We start from the raw sequence: 22,616 nt of genomic DNA on the forward strand, positions 1-22,616 counted from the left end.
TCTCTTTTCACTCTCCCTCTATAAGACTAACAATATCTGCTTGGACTTGAAGTAGCAGTGTGTACCAAACAGGAATGGAATGTAAACTGCGGAGGGCATTAAGTGGATGAAAGCTTGACACATGCTCCTCTCTTTAGGTAGAGTAGGCTGAAAAGAAGGAGCCCACCAAGCACTGCCAGACACCAGCAATGCTTAGCTGCACAGCTCCTGCACTCCCTTTACTTGACCCGCTGCTATCTGTGGAGTAGGTGCGGGAGTAATAGCAGGGTTCCAATAAATCAGGTCCATTACAGCACCTTGAAAATGTTAAAATAATCTATGGCTCCATGTGTACACACACAGAGATTTAGATCACCAAAGACTCACACGAGGATAAAGATGCATTACATTCCTACCTGCACATATGGAGGTTTTTTTTGTTTTTTGTTTTTTTTGCGACATGTTGTGAAAGAATAATGAAAGAGAGGGAGGAAAGAGGATCAGCTGAGGAGAAAGGTAGGTGCAAGAGATGCAGACGTCTCAAGATTCTTTTGACAACAAAATTGTGGCAACAGATCAGCTTAGAGAATGTTTGTGCTTGAAGGACAGAGTTTTCCAATGCGTTTTTAACCCTTGCTTGGTGCAGCGGCTGAACTGACAAACTGCCACTTCTGACGCTAAAACCTCTGCCTGGGCCCCTGCTGCATAAAGGGCCCGATGAGTGAGGCCCTCCTGCTCTCTGCAGCTCTTTTGACATTTCTACAGGGTTTAATCCAAAGTGATCGCGCTGGGAGGAAGTGGAAAGCAGGCTCTTCATTCAGCAGACAAACACTCTTTGACAACGTGCACGGATTGTCTTCTCAAAAGTGTTCCATGACTAATACCGTGTGTGCAACAAACACACCGGATTTTCTCAGAAACAAGGACTTGTGGAGAGAGGGGAAGGGGGCCGGGGAGCAAAAAGTTAAGGATAAGTCCACATTTTTGAACAAATGCTTGGAGTGCCTGCCTGGCCATCTTCCCCCAGGTCATTTATTCTCTCTCCCACACAACAGTCATGCCATGCATTTTACAATAAGCTTGGTCTCCCACTGGAAACAGGCACTGGCGCTGTTCCTTCCTTAACATGCATCATGCCTTTTCAGATATATGTTGGTATTGCAAGATGCTGCAGCAGAGTGTTGTGCTGGTAGCAGCTAAAGTAGCCCAATAGACCAGGCTACAGAGGTCTGGTAAAGTCACTTCTTTCTAACGCTACAGTTCCAGATTTTTTCTTTTCTCCCTGTTTTCAAACCTGTAGTTTTTAAGCCCAACTAGGAGGAACATTTTGCCAGGTATTGTGATTGCGATGAGTTGCACTTCCAGTTGGAAAGATTGTTTTTGCATTTCATTTTAACTGAAAATTTTAAAAAATGATGATGTGATTTTTGCTGGGGCTTGTACAAAACAAACATGTTCCCTTATGTGTGGAGAATCTGATTTGTAGGCCGGAGCATCTCTGCAGCACTACAACACTTACGGTGCTAACAATGCACAACAATGTTGTGACACATTTTACCTTTATTGAAAGAAATTGCAGCTCCTCTTCCTGCGATTTTTTTGAAGCTCCTGCGATTTGGATATTGCACTTGGCCATATTGTGTTTTCGATTATATTTAGATTAATTGTGCAGCCCTAGCCCCAACCAATACTACTTCAAATGACATTACTTGAGTGCTCGCTCTGTAGCTACACAAGGCTTCATTCAGCTTTTTTTCACATCTGCAGCAGTACTCCCTGAGACCAGTAATAAGACTTTGATGTGTAAAGTCAGGGGAGTTTCTCCTTACAAGGTAAAAGTTAAAACCATGGAGATGTAAATCACTTCTGTCACCATGTAAGCATCCTGGAAATGCATGAAAAAAATCATACCCGCCCCGTCTTGATATGATCAAGCAAATTCAGCAAAAAGATATAAACTAGTCTTTGGTGTTTTCATATCTGCCCCACCTCTACATGTGAGGCACAACCAGATTAAGAAAGTTATCTGCGGTGAGGGAGCGTGCACTGCCTTCCAGCTAGTCAGGCTCTGACACACAACCTCACACACTCCTCTCATTCTTTACAGGAACATTCACTGTTTTGGGGGGGTGGGGGGCAGCATCACAAAATAAGCATCCAGCCTGTAGGGACTTGTGTACGTGGTGCAGCAACACGGAGGGAAAAAGGATGTCAGTAGAGCTACAATTAAGTTAAAAAAAAAAAAAAAAAAAGTAATTTGTCGATGACTTTTTTTCTTTCTTGCTTTGCAGAGATCAAAGGAGCAGGAGGGTGTACCAGTGAATCCCAACCCTGTATACACGTGTACACTTGTACATGCTTGCAAGACCTTAATACCACGCCTATTTAAAGACAAGCCTTAGGTTTTACTGTAGCAGCCTTACTGTATCAAATGGTGGGTAACTGCTGCACAATGAAACTTACTGCAAGAAAGAAATTGAACTAAACTAAATGATTAATGATTAATAAAGCTTTATTGGATACTCCACATAGATTAAAACTACAAACACTCAATGTACATTCTGTGTATTTAAATTTGTCTGAATCAGCTTCCAAATGGCACAATTTGCAAAGTGGGGGTGAGTCACCATGATGTATTTTAGGCCAAAGGTCACAGCCTGGCGACACCACGACCAGACAGAGAGCAGAGATCGTAAGCGCGGTGTGAAACCAGACACCCCCAGCCTAACGCTAGCCACTGATGGGCTTTTTTCAGCTTCAGTGATAGCACAATCACAAGACTTGGAATATGTGTGTAGAGCAGTAGAATAAAGCCTAACAAGCCTCTTCATTTATGTTTCTCTTGTGATTTTGAAAGAAAAGAAAGAGATGGCAGAGAGGAGTTCATATTAAATTGCCAAAAGTCTGTTTTTTTCTAGCTGAGCATGGATATTCCTAAACTAAATATTCTTCAGGCTAATTTGCAGGTGGCAGAAAGTGTTTTTAAGAGCTGTACTGTATTGCAATTTCACTGTGGGTGGGATAAGAGAGCTTTAACACATTCCACCCAAACGTCCCTAGGCGTGAAGGCCCAGTTGACACCTTCAGAAAGCCCTGTCTTTTCAATTACAACCCCAGCAGGGGCACTGGCAGGACCCTGCATCAACAGACCACCAAGAATCATGACCACAGCTCATCTAGTGGTGCAACCTTAAGGCCCCCCACCACCAATGAACAAAAGCCCTGTAACCACACCCTTTATTTACACATGCAGGTATTAAGAAATGCACACACACACGGACAGGGTGCACACATGCACACCAACACTCGTAACACAACTTGTTAACAGGCGCACAGTTATCAGCCGACTGTTTCAGCTGGGAGTGAACCTATTCTGTTTTAATAAGGCTTCGCGGTCTGTGGGAAAGGCGAGTTACTGGATTGGAGGTTTAGCTCTTAAAACTACTGGGGCTCTTCTTGTGAGAAACATATCTCAGTGAATGTTTATGCTCTGAGATGAACGAAAATGTTTAACTTAACAGCAAATACAAAAAGAGATAGAGTTTCACTGGAAAAATACAATCACACCCTATCCCACCTGAACTACATGTGACATCAAACATAAACACTGTGGGAGTAATTCATAGCGTCTATAAATAGCGTGTGTTTCCGGTAACATTTCTGAGAGAGTGACCCGCCGGGTGGAGGGGACTGGGGGGCCAGCTCCAGTTCCCCCAGACGACAGCTGAAAGGCGAGGTGCTGAGGCTGAGGGGAAGAGCAGCTCCAGCTTGGCCAGCCCAGGCCTGTTTATTTATAACAGAAAGAGTCCCTTTGAAAGCACTGCTGTGTCATTTAAGATGTCTTCTTTCCTTCCCACTGGAGAACTCGCAAGGATCAGGGATCTGAGGTGTCCTAACATTAAGCTGACGCTGCAGCCCAGCAGCACCTCAGGACAAAGACTGACTTGAGCTTCAGCTGCAGTAAATTGATGCATAAGAACTGTGGATTTCCGTCTACAAGAAGACTTGTTTACTTTTTGCAGAGGGAGACACACACACACACACACACACACACACACACACACACACAGCTGCTACTGTACAGAGCTCCCAGCACTGAAGCAAAACCCTCGTGATACCTCATAACTTCATACTCCGTTGTGCTATGTTACCAGTTCTACAAATATACACAAAAGGTATTTCTACATTCGAATTATATTCATGAAAAATAATAAAATCAGTAAAATAAATTAAAAACTCTGAGCATCTACAGCCAGGCCAGCAGCTCTGTGAGGCTGCACTCAGATAAAGTGGTGCTGTGAGCTAAATGGCAATGCTAACATGCAGATGCTTAGCAAGTATAATTTCAGACGGAATATCATCAGTTTTATAGGTATTTAGTCATAAAGCAAAATATTTGACAAAAAGTTTTTGACCTGATGGTCACTTCTTGATGAAAGGTTAAGTTATTGCAGAACCAAATCTGATCGTAATCTATCAAATAGTTGTTGAGATATTTCGCTTAAAACCACAAATATAAGCTTCATAGTGGTGCTAGAGGAGAAGTCAGGGGATTCCCACAGACATTAGGATTCATCCTCTGGGGATCAGGAATGTATGTACCAAATTGCAAAGTAATCCGTCCAACAGCTGTCCACAAATTTCACTAAAAAAAATGCCATTACAGAAAAAGTCAGGGGAACGCCTTAGTCAGTAGGCTTCATCCTCTGGGGAGCAGGAATGGCTGCTCAGAATTTCATAGCAATCCATCTCTTCATTATCTAGATATTTTAGTCTGGACCCAAGGGACGGACCAACATCAACATCCCTACAGCCCTGCTGCGAGCATGTTTAAAAATGATGTGCGTGTGAAATGCTTTTTTTTTGTCAATATATTTTTACAGAACGACAGATTCCACAGAGATGATTTCAAGGTTTGTGAGCCAGCTCAGTTTTAGAGAGGAAGTAGCAGCAGCTGTTTGATGGCTCTGTGATTAACACTCTGGTTTCTCTCATGGCAGTGGCAGAGTTAGATTTACCCCCCCCCCCTCTCTCTTTTTCTCCCGCTCATTCTCGCCTCAGGACCAACTAATCTGACACCACCTGTTGACTTGGCCACACTCGCATTGTCCCACATAATCACAGGCCAGAACTAGCTCAGTCTGTCAACTCACTTCCCCCCCTGTGTATCGTACTCGATTAGTTCATCATTGCACTGTGTGGGAAAAGTAGGCTAAGTCGACCAAATCTTTGTAAGTATGCAGCTTATGCAACCGTTTATGGAACAAACCGGGGCCCTTTGGAGCAGCAGCATACAGTATGTAAAGCTTTCCATTGAGGTGCAGAGACAAAACACTTGCATTTTTACGATAATACATCTCTCATAAAGGCTGACTTTGTGAGAAAAGAATAGCCTGCAGGCTCTTTGGCCAGGAAGAGAATACCCTCCAGGCGTCCTGGCTGGAGGGAATAATTTCATGTTGGTAAAGCCACTTTTCACCAGTTCCCAAGGTCATGCTATTTGGGATGGCGTTCTCACAATTAATTGGGGTTTTGGCTGGGTACCATGGTGAAGCTTTCGGAACTCAAAGCACTTCCAACATGTTGAGTGTCTCAATCCGTGAGTTTTGAAGAGTCTTTGTTTGCTCACCCAAGATGCACTTTGAGCTTATAACATCACAACAAAACCTGCTGTTAACTGAACTCTTTGTTGGGCGCCATCTGCACATCAAAGTCTTTCCTTTTTTTTCCCCACAACTTTTTCAATAATACTCTCTGTTAGCTCTGCCAAGACAAAAAAAACAGAGCAAAATATTCTTTCTCTTCTAGAGATGTAGCAGAAAAGATGGCTGTGCTCCTCTCCAGCTGTTTTGCACCGATGAGCAAACAAGACGCTGCAGTCTGATGTTGACGAAAATCATCAAAGGGAGGAAGGGTTACCCTTGTCTTTCAAGAACCTCCTCCGTTCTCCCCGTTGGAAATTACCTGACAGCTGTTTCTGCTAACCTGTGCACCATGGGAAAGACGAAAGTGGGAGTAGAAAAGAGAAGAGGGGGGGAGGAGAAATCAGATCTGGCCTCAGAAAAGCACATAATTTCCATGGGCAAGAAGAACAAGAAGAGGTCAACTTTCATCAGAGCCCACACAGACAAGAATGAAAATGGTCCTGTAATCTTTAACATTCTCAAATAACCAGATAAAAAAAAGTATCCATGTGAGTATCGCGGGCTAGGTGCCCGTAGTCAACAATTAAGAGGAAATTTGAAACATATTTACACAACGCAAAGCCACTGACACTGGGTACTTTGCACCTGAGGATCAGCTGATACTCCAGTATGAAAACCATGGACTGTTTTTGTGACTTCAGGCATGAACAACATCATTCACTGTTGCTGTAGTTTTTTTTTTTAATCCTTATAAAGCTTGGCAGGAAGCTTCAGCTCCCTGATTATGAATGAAAACAGTGAACCCCACTTGTCAAATCAAACTGTCAAGTAAATGGGTCTTTCTGTTTAATGTCCACATCAACAGCTCTTCATACAAGACAATTTACAGCCAAAAACAATCCCACGTCCTTTAAAAGGAACAACACAGAGAGGACATCAAGTATAGGAGGACCATCTGTGCTTTGACTTAGGCTACCCCCAATACACCTGCTCCTCTTTCTCTTGCAGATAAAATTCAAACATGGGAAAGTACGACGGCTGAACCCTCATTTGACGTAGTCACAGTTATGGGTTGTTACAAATAACACTATTATGAATGCCCTCAGCTGTTGTCACATTACATAGAGTATGTTTTGGCTGAACATACCAATAAACCAATTCCACAGCAACAAATACAAAGCCATTTCTGAATTTGCCATTTCTGCTCCAAATGCCAGCATATTTTCCAAGTCATCTACGCTTGTTTTGTTGGATTCGGCTCTGAGCGAGGCTGGGAAGAGCACACTGCCTGCGCCTGCTGGGAGGACGAGTGAAGGCTGAAAATTCAGTTCCAGAGGCGGGTTTGCCGCAGCTGCTGGTGGCTTACATCATCCCTGATACACAACTCTGCTCTCATTTCTACAATGGAAAGTTGTGTGCATGCTTGTTAACACAAGTAAGAGTTCTTAAAGGCTGCGCTCATTCCAACGGTTATTTAACACAGCACACAAGTGAAAGTGAAGGAAATGAAATGTTGCGAGGCAGGTGACATCTATGTCAAGTTCCCACAAATTCAGACAGGAGAACTGCGAAGGAGAACAGAGGTGGAATTCCCTGAGGAGATAAAAATATCTCAGGAGCTGAGTAGCCGCAGGTGTTATTACACCCTCCTCCAGAGGCCCTGCAGCCAGAGAGGGTGCCGAACAGAACAGGGGGTGAGGTCTAGTGTGGGGACATCACCTGCCAGGACATTTGCTAAATCACTGCTCATTCCCCACAACTAGTCATTATGGTCATGTTCAAAACACTGAGTCGAATGTAACCTGAAATATTTAAAAAAGATGCTTTTGTATAAGACTCTCCCCAATGTAAAACTCCATACATGCATTTTCCAGAGCTATCGTCAGAGAGGTTCAGCACAGTAGGCAGTCTGCTGCTGTGGTTGGCCTCACCTCCCCGTTTGAGGTTAGGCCTGGACGAGAACCAATAAACACTGAAGAAAGCCATGTTTTCAGAGAACGCTCTGAGTGGTAGCAGGCACAGCCAACTGTTGCTCAGCATACCGGCACGCCCACATCTGTGCAGCACACCATAACTGACTGGAGATCAAATCGGTAAGCTCCTAAGAGCAAAAATGTGCACCTCACAGCCTCTGAGAAGGAATTACACACAGAACACAGTTTTGTGTTTCGTTTCCATTTCACATTGCTTTTTTTTTGGGGCCAAATTTAGCAATTTTGTTTTGACAGCATGTAATTTTTAATGACCAAAAATAGACAAGAATGTTTTGAAGCAAATCCGCCCACACTCCGGTTAGCAGAGATGTGACCTTAAGCCTCAGCCTAACAAGGGACTTTCCTGCAGGTTGTCTTCTGTGTTTGGTGAAGGAAGCCATTTATTTCCCCCAATCCAAGGATCAAGGCAAATCTTCACCCTCCACAATCCGCCCTCCAAAACCCCAGTGAGCATTAGTTCTTTAACGATACCCTGAAGCACACAAAAGTGAACATTCCTGAAGCCAATTATTGGGTTCGGCATGTGAGAGGGGATCAGGTACCCACTTTGTCGGCATAAAATGCCTGCATTGTGATTGGCTCTCATCTACTCCCGTCACAGTTTTAAACCCTTGATTCAGACTCCCTCTGTCACCCCGTAACAAAGGATCAAGGGGCCGGACACTCGCAAAGAACCGGATAATCTTCTGGAGGCTGGTTCAAGGAGAGGGATCTTGGGAAACCGAGCGATATGAAGGTTGGATTTCTCCAGGTGTGAAGTGCTTTTGTTTTGGCTGGTCAGACAAGGCAAATCCTAGAAACAGGATTAGTTTACCTGTATTACTCATGAGTCATTCCTCATGTTTCATTTTCATCTTTTCTGTGTTTCACTTTAAAAGCCTGTACTTGTGTCTTCTGAATTTCATCCTAATTTGGTAGGAGAGAAGCAGTTGTTAATGGGAAGAATTCATGAAGACAAACACTGTTAACAGGTTCTGGCAGCTCAACAGTTCAACACTTGCACAAGAAGTTTCTTATACTGTTGCAATGTCTCCAACTTTAGAAACAAGTATGGAAATCAGAAGCCAGCCAAAACCTAAGTCAGTCTCTGAGCAGACTTTGGATAAGCAAACAGAGAGTGCAGGATGAAGATATGGTTATGAATGAGGGTCGGGGGAAAAGCTGTTGGATGGGAGATAAACACTAGCCCCGTCATTACTTTTGTCCAAGGTCAACAAGTGGCTTTATAAGAGCCTCTTGAGACGTCTCTGACTTTTCCTGCATCATTTACAATTTTAAGGTCTGATGTCTAACATAGCTTCTAACCATACATAAGTAAAACTTGCGAAAATATTTGAATATATCAACCACGTCACAGGTAGCTTTTAATTTTACCAACAGTATATCCCTATAGTCCTATCAAATGCAATGGCTGATGATGAATATGATACCCTGTGATTGCTTTTAACAGCAGTAACATCCTGTTTAGCTTCAAATGAAACATCTCGGTATGAGTCATGCTTAAAAGCTATGCCTTTCTGTATTTAGTAACTTACTGCAGCAGCAGAATAACCTGCAGTTTATTAACTCACCTAGACTTGGAATCTTCCTGTCTAGACTATTTCCCTGCAGGCATCATTCACCAGCCTATCACAAAGATTTAACAAGTTGTTATGTGGTTTCAATTGTGATGATTCACATATTGACTGAAGACAGCAAATGATGTGCTCTGAAAGAAATGGACTGAGTCAATACATATCAAAATCTAAGGCACATTTGCTTTACAGTGAATGCTCCTCTGATGGCACACACCAATGCATAAACTCAATAAACTCAGCTCAACTAAATAATGTAAATGTGGGGAGTAAATATGACAACAGAACATTTCAGTGAGTCTGACATCTATCCCTTTTTCACTGATGAACTTAGGAGGAGGAATTCCCCCAGATAGGACCACGCCTGCTGGATCTTACGCTTTGAGAACCAGATAAAATCCCAAAGCTAAATTAAACACTTCCTTTACTTCACTTACCCTTCCCCCGCAAGATAGTCCCAATAATATACTGCTTGCATGTTCAGAGCAGAACAATACATAAACATAAACATGGATTTCCCTACAGCATTGAGAACAAAAAAAAGACCTGGTCACACTGAACATAATCTAAACAAGGGTATGTAAGTATGAACCAAACAATGCACACTTAATGCTGAATAATTATACTATACAGACAGATGGATGGTCAAACAGCCCTTTCCTTTGTAACTACATTTTTTCAATCATTGAACGTCTGTACTCTTACAGATAACTACACTTTATTACACCATAGATCAGATGTTTCAAGTCGCAAATGGCTGAAATGGGTTAAAAAGATTCAGAATATAGCGTACACTTAAACTGATGTTTTTTTTAGGTGGGCATTTTTATAAGTAGCTAAAATAGGTTTTATCTGCTGTCCCCGACCACAGCAGTACACCGCTCAGCTTCTGTGCCTGTACTTGTGCCTGCTTGCAGACCTGCTGCAGGTAATACACTCAGTATGGATAACTACCTCAAACAACCCCACGTCAAATAACCCAAACTATCACTTTAAGTTTGCATTTGTAGCAGAGGCGCTGTGTCCACAAATTCTACAATTAGGCTGCTAACTAAACTGTTACCTTAATCAACAAAAAAAGACCCAGTCTGCAATTAAACTGAGTTTTCTCGAAGTGGCTAAAATGGAAATACCCCATAATATTCTTGTGTCTGTACTAATGAGTAATAATCCCACCATTGGGTAGCTAATTGGAACCACAAACCATTACTGAGGCCATTCACTGCAGACATTTACCTTAGAAGCAGAGGTTTTTAACGATCCTGGTCCTGTGCTTTGTAAAAAGCTCCCATTACAATTAGCCAGGAGCAAGATATAAAAGTCTGCAGTTAACATGAAAAAGGTGGGCCAACTGAGCAGGAGCTCTTATTTCATAAATTTTACCGTTATCACATTTGGTATGTTTCAGCAATTACGTCATAAATGGCTTATGCTCCTTCTTGGCCACGGCTTCTGCCAAGGAATGTCGTCTGGCGTTGCCATCCCTGCACAAAAGGCAATCACAGTCCAGACTGTTCTCGTCTGTGTTACTGAATGCCACCAGAGCAGGGGCGTCCCTCTCTATCTTCAAGAATCTCTTCAAGACTCAACTCTTCCGAGACCACCTCCTCACCTCACACTAACTTGCCTAACTAGCATCTACTATGCACTTTTGGTGCACTTACCTGGTCATCATGCACTTATTGAATAGATGTAGTACTTAGTACTTACTCCAAGGTCTCCTACTGCACTGAAGTGTTTGTGTTGTCCCTCACATGTGAGCTACTTTGGATAAAAGCATTTGCTAAGTGAGTAAATGTGAATGTAATAATTCTGCTCCTAGGTTGTTTATTACTCCTGAGAAGCATTCCTGACTCATTTTATTGTAAGGCATTATCATGCAGCATAGAAATTGTCATTATTTAAGGCCCCAGACTGCAACGTCCACATGGACTGCATTCCTATTGCAACCCATGTTTCTGACGATACATGGGGGGGATCACATGGACTCTGCACTCATTTACTTTATACTTAAAGGAATTTCTGTGAATATGTTCTTTCCAGACAGAACAGTTTTAAAAACATGCTGCAGAGTTTACCAAACAATTCAAATAATCCTCTACATTTAGGTCCTACAGAAACTTCGGAGGATGCATTTGGCTTTGTGTCAACTAGACAACAAACCCAAGGGCAGACATCTGACAACCATAAACAAAGTCTGGGAGTATCTTCCTCTCAACAGTTGACAGACGAATTTCACCTGTCCACATAATTCAAGAACAGGCCTTAATTTGAAGGTGTGCTCACACCTACAAAGACATCTGTTTGCTAGGAGTTTATGCAATAATTTAAGAAAGCAGGAGGGCTAACCTGCCCATTCATTGGAAGCAGATGTGAGGGATCCATTTCCTACTATAATAAGAGGTAATTATAGGCAAGGGGCCCTGTGTGTCCGTGTGAAAATACACCGAGCTCTGGTGGTTAATCAGAGAAGTGAACCCGTTAGGTATATGAGAGAGAAGGCAGTGAAACTCACTGCAGTCTGCTCTATATGTGATTTATCACTGTTCTAATGGACAAGCCAGCACAAGCCAGTTCATGACCTTTCAAGGAGAAAAGAGCAGAAAGAGGATAATTTAAGACTCAGCTTTCACCGGTGAGGTTACATCACTTCTTCTGACCTTGCTGACAGTTCTTTACAGTGAAAGTTTGCTGTCTCGGGCAGGGAGCAGTAACAGAACAGAACAGCATTTTTACATAAATAAAAATGTCATAATAAAATAATTTCTATTGCTTGCATTTTTCAAGTGATCCTTAAAGTGTTCTCGTCAGCAAACACACATTCCTCAGCTCAAATCCAAGTATTTCTGCCTGAGGGGCTGAATGAGGGCAGGGTGAGCCATGACTGACAATGCATGCTATCCCTTAGAATATAATAAATGTTTATGTTCGAAATATAATATATACTGGTATTTTGAATACATGTTATGAACAGTTATTGTTCATTTTTCATAGCTAAGGGTACGAAACGGCTCAGCAGAAAATCTGTTTCCAGCACACTTTAAAGTGCCAATCAGATTTTAAGTGCCAACTTCCATACACATATTTTACATTGAACGGAGGCACTTAAGATTCAATGGCGTCAAGAGGGTTGTGCAAAGCAAAGTGCAAAGTAAACTTTTTCTCTTTTGAAATGTATGTAGAAGGGTCTTTGATTCAACAGCTATCAGAAACAGAGCAGGCCTGCAGCAGGATACTGATCTTTAGAGTGGTTTGGGTGGGTTGATGACATCAGGAGGACTAGCTCCACCTCTGGGCTGCAGCAATAGTGCTGACTAGCCCTCAGAGACGCAGCACCCGGGGCTGATGAGACCCTAATCTCTGCCCGTCTGGCCGGCCTGTTCTAAAAAACAAATAGGCACAAAAAACAACTCTGTTCTTGTTCTCCTATTATCTCCCCCAAATCTTGTTTTCCATTACTCCTGCATGGGGAAAGCCCTGATGAAACAACAGACCAGAGAGAAGTTAACCATGTGCCCACAGGCAAGACTGATGTCTGTGCCAGAGAATCTGACTGCGGTCTGCAGTCTGGTGTTTGTGCCAAATTTTAGCCCCCGTGTGCCCCCATCTCCACCCCTTGTACCCATGACAGGGTCATAATAGAGCCTCAGCAGGTGGAGCCTGGTGGGGAAGACAGGGCCTCTTCATCCTGGCACAGCTGAAAGAGTCTTCTCTATGTGCTCACAGTCCACATAAATCACACAGTTCAGTGAGGGAACCATTTAATTACCCCTTTTAAAACAATAATTGCCTGACTTGGTTGTAGGTGCTGCCTGCATGAAGATGAATAGAAAAGTGAGGCCTTCACTGTCTCTGATGACTACGGGAAGAACATCAAGGGCAACCAGAATCTGTAATTTAGATGAGCAAATCCAACACATGTATCTCCCATGGTTGTAAAAAGAGATGAAGAAAAGAAATCAGAAATTGACTTCTGGTTGTCACATTTAATCACATATCACACCAGCTGTGCACTGATGTAAGAAAAAAAAATCTGTAACCCTTAACAGCTGCTGCTCCCGTAATTCAGTCCTGAGTGGTGTGGTGTTGTAAAGACACTGTTGGTGGTCACCAGCTACTTACTGTAAACTTTATACCTCAACTGAGAATGCAGGCTGACTCATGCCTTCACGGAAATTAAATGTTGCACTGGCAGAAATGCAACAGAGTGATGGTAGGTTGCTTTCAAAACAGTATTTTTCAATAGATTTCCTCCTCCTTGAATATCTCTGCATGCCATCTCTGATCAAACAGTAAACTGAAACATTCAGGAGTGCTTAAACAAGGCTTTAAGCTAAGTATTTAGATGACTCCTCATCCCATGGAATCAACAGATGGTTTGGGTGGAGAGAAAATTATACACAGCCACTTTAGTCTAAAACCACAGAAATTCCCGTTGCCTTACCAACTGTGCTACAAGGCCAACCTTCAGCTTCAACAGGCCTGCCAGGTACTGGGTAGCCTCACATACTGTCAGGCTTCTGTGCACATGATGGATGCTGAGCTACTTTAGTCAGCGTGGTGATTAAGGAGTACTTGTGTTTCTTTGTATTTAGTTTGCAGCACTTTACATGAATTAAGACTAAATCTGAAATCCTCGCTGAAGGTGATCTGGAGCAGCTTCAAGAGACGAGTATTTGAGAATGATGAGAAGACTCAATGGTGATGCAAAAAGCTGTGATTTTAATCTAGGGAAACACTCGACCACAAACAGGGTCCACATTCCACTCTTATCAATGCTTTGACTTTCACATCTCACAAAGAAGTGACTGTGTAGTGGGCTGCTGTTAAACCTCCCACCCTGGTTAACCTAACACATGCATATCTTGGTGGCGAGACTGTCGTGGAGACCATATCAGCTGAAAGACACATACAGCTTGAAGAAAAAACGCAAAGGTTGAATGGTGGTATAGGAAATAGGTTCCCATGTTCCCACTCATAGCGTAGCAACTGTAGCAGGCCTGTCGATCTTAAGATTATTCTGCATACTGAAGCAGTGTGCATGGGGCTGCAGTAAAAGTGTTACTATGTGTATACGGAGTTTGAAGGTGCTGTCCTTTTAAGACTTTCCAAAACAAAACAAACAAACAAAAAGTGTAAGGAAGGGGTTAAATAACATCTGTCTGTGCCGCCATCATTGGCATGTCTGGCTAACGAGCTTAATTTCAATAGTAGTAACCTAACCTAGCGGAGGCCTAGGAGCACATACGCATTATTAACTAACTAGTTTATGGGGTTAAAGGTCACATCCTTTAACAACTGGCACAGTCACTGTAGTGAGTGGAATTCAGTCCTGGATGCTATCAGAGTTTAAGCTAACATTAGCAGCTCTATCCTGCTCTTTCCTGGAATTGGGGAAGTTTACACTCCAGCAACCACAAGCTAATGTTACGTTAACGTTACCCTTACATTAGCAACACACTGGTGAGCCCTCATCCTGAAAGCCTTTTTTGTTGAAATGTTGAAGTAAAAATAATAATAGGATAGCAACCAAACAGGGTTATGTCAGAATTAAATAACAGTCTGGCCTTTCATTTTTTGTCATCATGCTTTCATTTAAAAAGGCCAAATTGATGGACACCAGCTAGAAATGAGAACTAAGTTCTACTATTAAGAATTTCAAGTGGTAAATCTTTCACCACTGTCATTGTAAACTGTCTCTGTGATGTCCACTAACTATGGGAGGCAAGGCTTGGCAAATTGCAATAGTAGCAACAGGTCATGTTTACATGATGTCTTATAATTTGCTGTAACAACAAATGCATTATATTATTTGAATTATTATAATAAGCAGTCTGGATGTTTTACAGTGTGAGTTTTTAATACTCATACAGTCTGAGATCAGGTCAAAGTTTCTGTGATTTGTTGTGAGTACTGTTTATTTTTAATTAAAAATACAGTACATGAATGAGCTTGTGTGTTTAAATCAAAGACTTTTTCCATTACAACACAGTTTGGCTCATGACATGGAACACACATCTTCAAAAGCAGCAAACCTGGATGGAAAATATTTCCAACCAAGCACTTCTACTCAGTTGAAACACTCTGTGATGGAAATTCAAGTATCACATTCAAGCTGAGAGTGAAAAATACAAACAACAAGGGCTTATACTTTGGTATAATTAGGTCCAGGGGATTTCATTAATCTTTAGCTCTAGTGTGTTCTTTGCCAAGTTATAAAAACTTGTGAAAACTTCTGTGCAGCTTTGCTGCTACACTTTGTGACCAGTTAAAAGACACTCAAAATTAATTTGATCTCACAGACCAAGATATAAAAACCTGCATGAAAAAAAAAAAAAGGCTGAGATGCCAGGGAGATGTTTAAACAAGACTTACTTGTTGCGATATGACTAAAGATTATGGGGATTTTCAAACATAAACACACTTCAGAGGGAAAATAGATTTAACTTTTTAAAAAATGGGTACGGGGTTTAGAAAAACAACAAATACTCTGGGTTATATCTTTCAGGATTTATAGAGCAGGGCATCTGAACTGTGCACAGGAAAGCCTGAATAAACTTTGCTTCAGGGCAAGTGGGGTCCTCCTGTCCTGTAGATAATTTCAGGTTTCATTTCCCCAACAGGATGGCGACTCAGCAAGGGACAAATGTTTTAGACCATCACAAACCACTGCATCAAAACAATGGACGACTGGCAACCTCTTAACCACAAACCAGTGCTTTAAAGATGTTGCAACATGGAAATCAAATCACTTGTCCAAGCTGCTTTATTTGCTGTACTGAAGCAAAAAGTGGTCAGTTGGGTAGAAATGAGTTTTCTTCAACAACTATGATACAAATACTGGTTTACCACTTGTTTACAATGTGCAGGGACTCAGAGATTTGATCAACATTAGAAGCTACTAGCAAGAGTGAGGAAGAAAGACAGAGAAAAGGATGAAGGGTGAAATCGACAAAGAGAAAATTCCACTGGGAGGCGAAAGCGCGTACACGTGCGTATGTGTGTGCAGATGTGTATATAACAAAAGAAGGAGTTGTTATGTCTCGTGGGACGACAGCTGACGTGATAACACAGACCAGACTGGTGCAGCTCTCCTCCCGTCTCTCCTGAGGGCCTCTGCAGCCTCAGCGAGGGGCGCAGCGAAGGCCCGAAGCATGAGAACTGACCTCTTCCATAAACCAGAAGTTATATGACACATATCTTAGCAGTGGCTGACATTTTGAGGTTTGCCTGTTGCTGTACTATGTGCTATGTCAGTACCGGTACTAGGTCAAGAGCTCTTTATACCCAAATTGACCATTCGCTGAGTCCCGCCCATCCTGTTCAAGCTTCCCATTCCTGCTTAACACATTTGAAATGTTAACGGAGGCAGATTTACCACTCAGAGGTTTTAGTTGTTGTGCCTCCGGTTGACCTGCAAAATGGCCTATGCACTTGGTAAGTACATACATGATATCATGCTAAAAAGACATGAGGTTGAAGCTTCAAGTCACCACCAGCTGAAGATCCTTATAAAAGACATGGAAATAAAGAAACAGCTTTGTTCTTGCACTGCAGTATAGAAATAATCGGTGTGAGTATTTGAAGGTAAAATGCATGATCGGACTGTTAATTCTTTATGTATTAAACGCTTGGCTGCTTTCCCTTTTTTTTTTTTTTCAAACTGTACATTTTCACTTTTAATGTCACAAGAAGTAAGGCAATTAGGCTGATGAGTAATTGATGAGTTTGGCAAATGTAATGCTATTGCAGAAAATAACTTTAGCTGGAACTGCAGGAGAGCAAACTTCCCCATATCATATACAGAGATGCATTTGACTATGCAAATAGTTATATTATTATATCAGACAAACATAATTGAATTGGGTTGATTTTTAGTGAAGCTGGTTTTTAGTTTTCAGAGTCTCCAGATTTGCTGTAGTTCAATATTTTTAAGAAAAAGTCAATCAGCCCTGGTGTTCAAAACAAACAATTAGTGAAGTCATTGGCTAATTAGGCACCTGGAGAGCAGCAGACTTGTACAGCCGTCTACAAACAGGCTGCTGAATTAAATAAAGAGTGTGCAGATAGAGAGGAGGCCCTGTGTTTATTTGTTTTCCCTGTATTTAATTTTCACTGAGCCATTACACCCTGAAACCTGCAAAATTCCACTTTCCGACCTCCCTCTGTGAACATTAAGGATTTAACAGCAGCTTAGGCGAATTTGCATCTTCTTAAGGTTACAATAAAGTCTTGCAAAGATGGCAGGCTCTCTGTTGCACAGGTAGAGACTTGTACAGAAAAAGGAAGTGGAGGCAGGGCACTACTAGTCTTGTGTTCAGGGAGTGGGAAATCATCAGCTCTGATAAGACACCAGGGTGGGATTTCTTATAAACACTTCACGGGATGTCAGGGTCAAACCTGCTTTTAAAAGACAATGGAGAAAAAAAAGACAGATAGCATTCCTTTAGCAAACTTAAGTACCTAGAAAAAAAAATCTATTCTGCTCACAATACACAAAAACGCCTTTGGTGAAAAGGGTAGCAACCCCCATTAGAGTAGCTGTATGAGTTGGGAGGGACCATACAAGACAATGCAGCAGCTCCCTTGAGCAAAAAGTAGAATACCCGAGTGACTTCACATCAGTGCTGCTGGCAAAGACAATGACAGACTCAATAGGGCACAGGCAGCTATAGAGCACCTTCAAAGGGAAAGTGCAATACAGTTAACTTAGCATTTCAATGAATCTCTAATAAGAGCAAGCCTGGGTACAGCCTGGGAAAAAGCCCGGCAACACAATGTGAGAGGATTGAAGAAGACTGTTTAAAATGGGGAATGAGCCAGAGTCTCTGTCAGTCTATTACAGTCTTTTGTTCTTTTTTATCAAGCTGAATGACTCGTGTTAGATTTAAAGCTTGCCATTTCCAGGAGGAGCAGTGTGACCATTGGCGTTAAAGTACATCAAGTTAAAGACCTGCTTGTCACTTGTTTAACAAAAAACATAAGGGAGCTGCAAAGGAAAAGGGAGTTTGCTCCGTATTAACCCTTTACCAAGCTGAAAAAAAAGCAGAAATGTGTGATCTGCTGCTCTCAAATAGCCTCTGACCACTGCTGTTTTTTATTGCTCGTGGTGTAGACTGTGGTGTCCTCAGGAAATCCTGTGACCTCTCCATGACCACTGTTGGGTTTATTGCACCTGTAGCTCCAAAACACAGGAATGAAGAGAGATATACGTTTCACTGAAACAGAATGGGGCCAAGGGGCCACGGATATGTTCAAACTTAGACTTTATTGCACATAAAGCTTTGAAGATTTCATTGCAGATACTTAACCTGACAGAAGATTGAGACTGATCTGAGGATGATACATGACTGTGAGTGTGATAAGCTGTAGTTTGAAACAAAAGCCGTCCACAGAGGATCGCTTCAGTCACGGGGAAATGTAAATGTGTGAAGACATGCGAATGGAAAGAGTGGGACTCTAGTTACAATAGGCGGTACACAAGAGAATGTGTGCTCATGTCAGCACATGCAGAGCGTTGCTGCAGCACCAGCTGAGGCGCAGCTGTGTTTGGAGTCGACTCTTCTGTCCAACACGGACGCAACGCTGGGCATGACAGCGCAACGCTACCCCAAGCTGCAGAGCGCAGTCCATTGTGAGAAGACGTTTGTTTGTATGCGTGTGTGTGTGTTTGAGAGGGTGTGTCCCAGACAAGGGAGAAAAAAACCCAAATATATTTTATCCATCTGTAAGGCTTTGATGCGTCCCTGTAATCTGGATTGCTTACTTGCATCACAGCACACATCACACTGATGTCTACGGATAACGAAAATATGGTTCTTTCAGGAAAATGCCTGATTTGACCGTATTCTGACATAAACTGGAATTAGCTGCAAACAGAAAATGGAATCAGAAGATTAAGAAAAGAAAAAGAAGCATTTAATTCAGGCTTAGAGGTGAGACTAACACTGCAGATTCTTAAAAGATCGTAGCAAGTTTTACTAATTTAAATAAAATCATGCAGATGTAACACATTACTGCTGACGACCTTCCAAAGTACAAGTTAAAAAAAACACATTATCCATGTGTTTTACAGAAGATGTCAAATCAATCTGAAAAGTCTGCATTGCATTAATACGGTCAACACAATAAATGCAGACATGATGTTCACTTCTAGATTGATGACAGTTTACTTTCACACAGTAGTGAAATGAATTGAAACAAATGGCCACCAAAGAGGCAGCAAAATATGAAATACTACAGCTTCATTAGTGATGTAAAACTATGCAAGGGTTCTTTGAGTCAGGCATAAGATGATGTGCCTCTTCTACTCATACCAAGCTAAAGGCTGAATTGAAAGCAGTCTTTATATAATGTTATAAACTATAATAAAACTACAATGGAATATTTTTAGCATCTGCATCCAATGGATTTATTGTAACAGTACAGAAGATTTAAAAACAAAATCAGAAAAATAGGAAGCAAATGTGAAAAAGTGAGGAAACTGCAGAGGGAGTTAATCTTGGTCTGTGAATAAATCATGAGGAACACCAGTGAACTGAGAAACTGAGTCAGGTTCAGAGTCCTCACCTCTCTGACCTCTATACCGGCCCAAGTCACACCTCACTGCAGAGTCAACAAATGCCAGTCTGCCGGCCTGCACTCCATATGTGCCAATGTGCTTTGAGTGGGGGGGCAGCCACTTCACTTCAGCATTGTCCCATCATCCTACGACGGCCGCTCCCCCCGGGGCTATAACTCAACAATGCAATGTTTACTGAAGCCAGTCTTCAAGCAATTATGTGAATGGGTCTGGAGGGGGCAGACCTTCCCCACTGTTCAAACTGTGGAGTGGAGCTGCTGTTTGCACTGCTGTGCTTTGCAACTCCATGGAGTCCTCATCGACTCTGAATGGACATTAAACACCAGGTAGCCGTATCTGACACGACAAAGCACCACACAGAGACCAACCGCCTCGCCCAGTCGATGCATCACCCGGCACCAACTAAACAAATCACCAGATCAAACTACCGCGGCACAATATTTACCACAGGAATGATGGGGCTGAGTTACACGCAGTGGTGACAGAGGGCAAATTATGCCAACGGTACACAAGCTCTGCAGACTATATAGTCATAGGAATCCAGGCCGCCCTTCCCCCAAACCTAGTCCAACCCCCAGTGAAGTCAAGGGACACTTGTGACAGTCTATACTGGGAAAGATCTCCGTGCCAAAAACTGTCAGCAGGACTCCTCACGGTTGGTCTGATGTCACACGCCAGAAAACAAAGTGGGCTCCCTCACTTTTACATGACCAGAATCAAAGACCACTGACCTAATCAATCCACCTTCAGAACAGATTTGGGTGTAGCTGTTTACACTCTTCTTTAAATTGAATATTAAGCTCTACAACTGCTTGACCTGGATAATTCCTCACACTGGTGCTGCTGGTGGTTCACAGCAGGATATGGGTACTCATTTGTGATGGAGAGCTCTTACCCATCGAGAGTTTTTATTGACTTTGATTGTTTGAGTTGATGCGCATGACCCTGACATTCCAGCAGGGAGAAAGGAGGGCCCGTGGCAACACTAGTACGCGTGCTTAATTGAATCAAGAGGCAGTTGGCCTGCTGCAGTTCAAAGTCATAATGCAAGAAACAGATGCTTGTGGTTCCACATAATTCAATTATGGTGGTATTGTTGGCCTGGTAGTCAATCAAGGCTTTGGTAAAAGTGTAGAGGCCATCTCCTATTACCGCCCAGTGTCAGGACAACAGCAGATAATAGACCTCTAGGGATGGGATCGCTTTTGTGGATCGATGATACTGTAGATATATGACTTGTGTTGCCTTTGAAGACGCAGGTAATGAAAGTTCTGTCTCAACTTTGTGCGCTGACACAAAGTGATGGATCATGTCATCCATGGGTAAGGCACAGTGTTCAAAAGCAAGTCACCACTGGATGTTAGATATACCTTGAAGTCATGAAAGTTTTAACGCTATAGATTTTCAAATGTCAGGCAGATCACTGCTCATATAATCTATATCCAGGCAGTGAAACGTTTGTCTGTTGGTCGCCTCAACTATGTCCCATCATTCATTCGCTTCAGATCAAATCAACACAGAGGAGCCACAGATATCTCAACCGTGACAGCTCTGTTTATTGGAGGGCATGAAGGTGAGACTGGGTTTCTGGAGGGTGGGGGTGGGGCTGGCTGGGTGGGTGGGTGGGTGGGGGGTGAGGTCATCCTCTATATGATTCACACCATAGATATAGCAGAGTTACTTAAGAGTCAAACATCATTAATTACACTTGAATAGATGCCCAAAAGTGCATGGACTGGTGTATTAGTGCTCACACAATTTACTGATAAATTGATAAGTCAATCAATTAGAAAAGTAATCTGCAGCAAGTCAGATAAGTGATTAATGATTACAGTCATTTATCAGGCAAAAATGCCAAACATTCTCTGGTTCCAGCTTCTCAGATATGAGGATTTGCAGATTTTCTCTCTTGTGCATCGCTTTAAATAAAATGTTTGGGTCTTGGGCTATTGTTTGGATAAAATGAGCAATTTCAAGACATAATTTGGGCCCCAATAATTTTTCTTGGACAATTTATAGACTGGAGGATTTAGCGAATCATTTAGAAAATAATCAGCACTGAAAATAACTGTTAGTTGCAGCCCTTGAGTGTACTACTTAACAGTGAGAGCTGAATGATTAATATCGGAGGATGCAACTTAGTAGGACCAAGTCCCAAAAGGGTCCTTCTCGATCTTGGATGAAGATGAATGGCTCTGGACAAGTGGATTCAATTATTATTAAAAAAAAAAAAAAAAACAACCTACACCCCATTTTTCATGTGCAAATAACCCCGACTTTTATTCTGAAGGATTTCAAGATTTCCAGGACTAATTAATCGATAAGAAGGACAAAGAAAATATCTAAATATGCTGGTTAATATTGGTAATAAATGGACATTTTCATCTATTGTGATCACACTGCCATTAAATTAAGTTTGCTTCACTCACATGTTGTAACTGGCACACAGTGTAGGCGAAGCCAAACTGCAGCCTGACAAAGTTTGGGAAGGTTTAGGAGTTGAGGACTCCAGGGAGACTATGAATAGCTTGTTTCTATGGACAAACTTAGCCCGGCTTCACTCAACAGGAGGTTCTAGTTTGTCATATTACTTTTAAAAGCATCTTTACAGTTCATGCTGATGTGACTGTGTGGACTGGAACCTGCTCCACAGCCCACCTGCAAGTGAGCGGCCCTGCACCAGCAGACCACACTATTTACAGAACATAAATAGCAACACACATATCAACACATGCATGATTTTTTTTTTCCTTTCTTCCTTTAATAGGACATAAAGGCAGTGGTTTGTAACTTTGTCTTGACCTCTGGGGGATTAAAGGTTTTATAGGTCACTTCTGTGGGT

The 22,616-nt window shown here is 42.1% G+C and overlaps 1 protein-coding gene across 4 annotated transcripts in view; it reads right to left on the reverse strand.

The window, feature by feature from the left end:
- hspg2 (heparan sulfate proteoglycan 2) overlaps window positions 1-22,616 on the reverse strand; it is a 94,450-nt gene that overhangs the window by 70,917 nt on the left and 917 nt on the right. The gene's annotated exons all lie outside the window — the stretch shown is intronic.

Source organism: Trachinotus anak, unplaced genomic scaffold (assembly GCF_046630095.1).
Source record: "Trachinotus anak isolate AG129_WGS33_773 ecotype Australia unplaced genomic scaffold, CSIRO_AGI_Tana_v1 ptg000004l, whole genome shotgun sequence".
Taxonomy (NCBI): domain Eukaryota; kingdom Metazoa; phylum Chordata; class Actinopteri; order Carangiformes; family Carangidae; genus Trachinotus; species Trachinotus anak.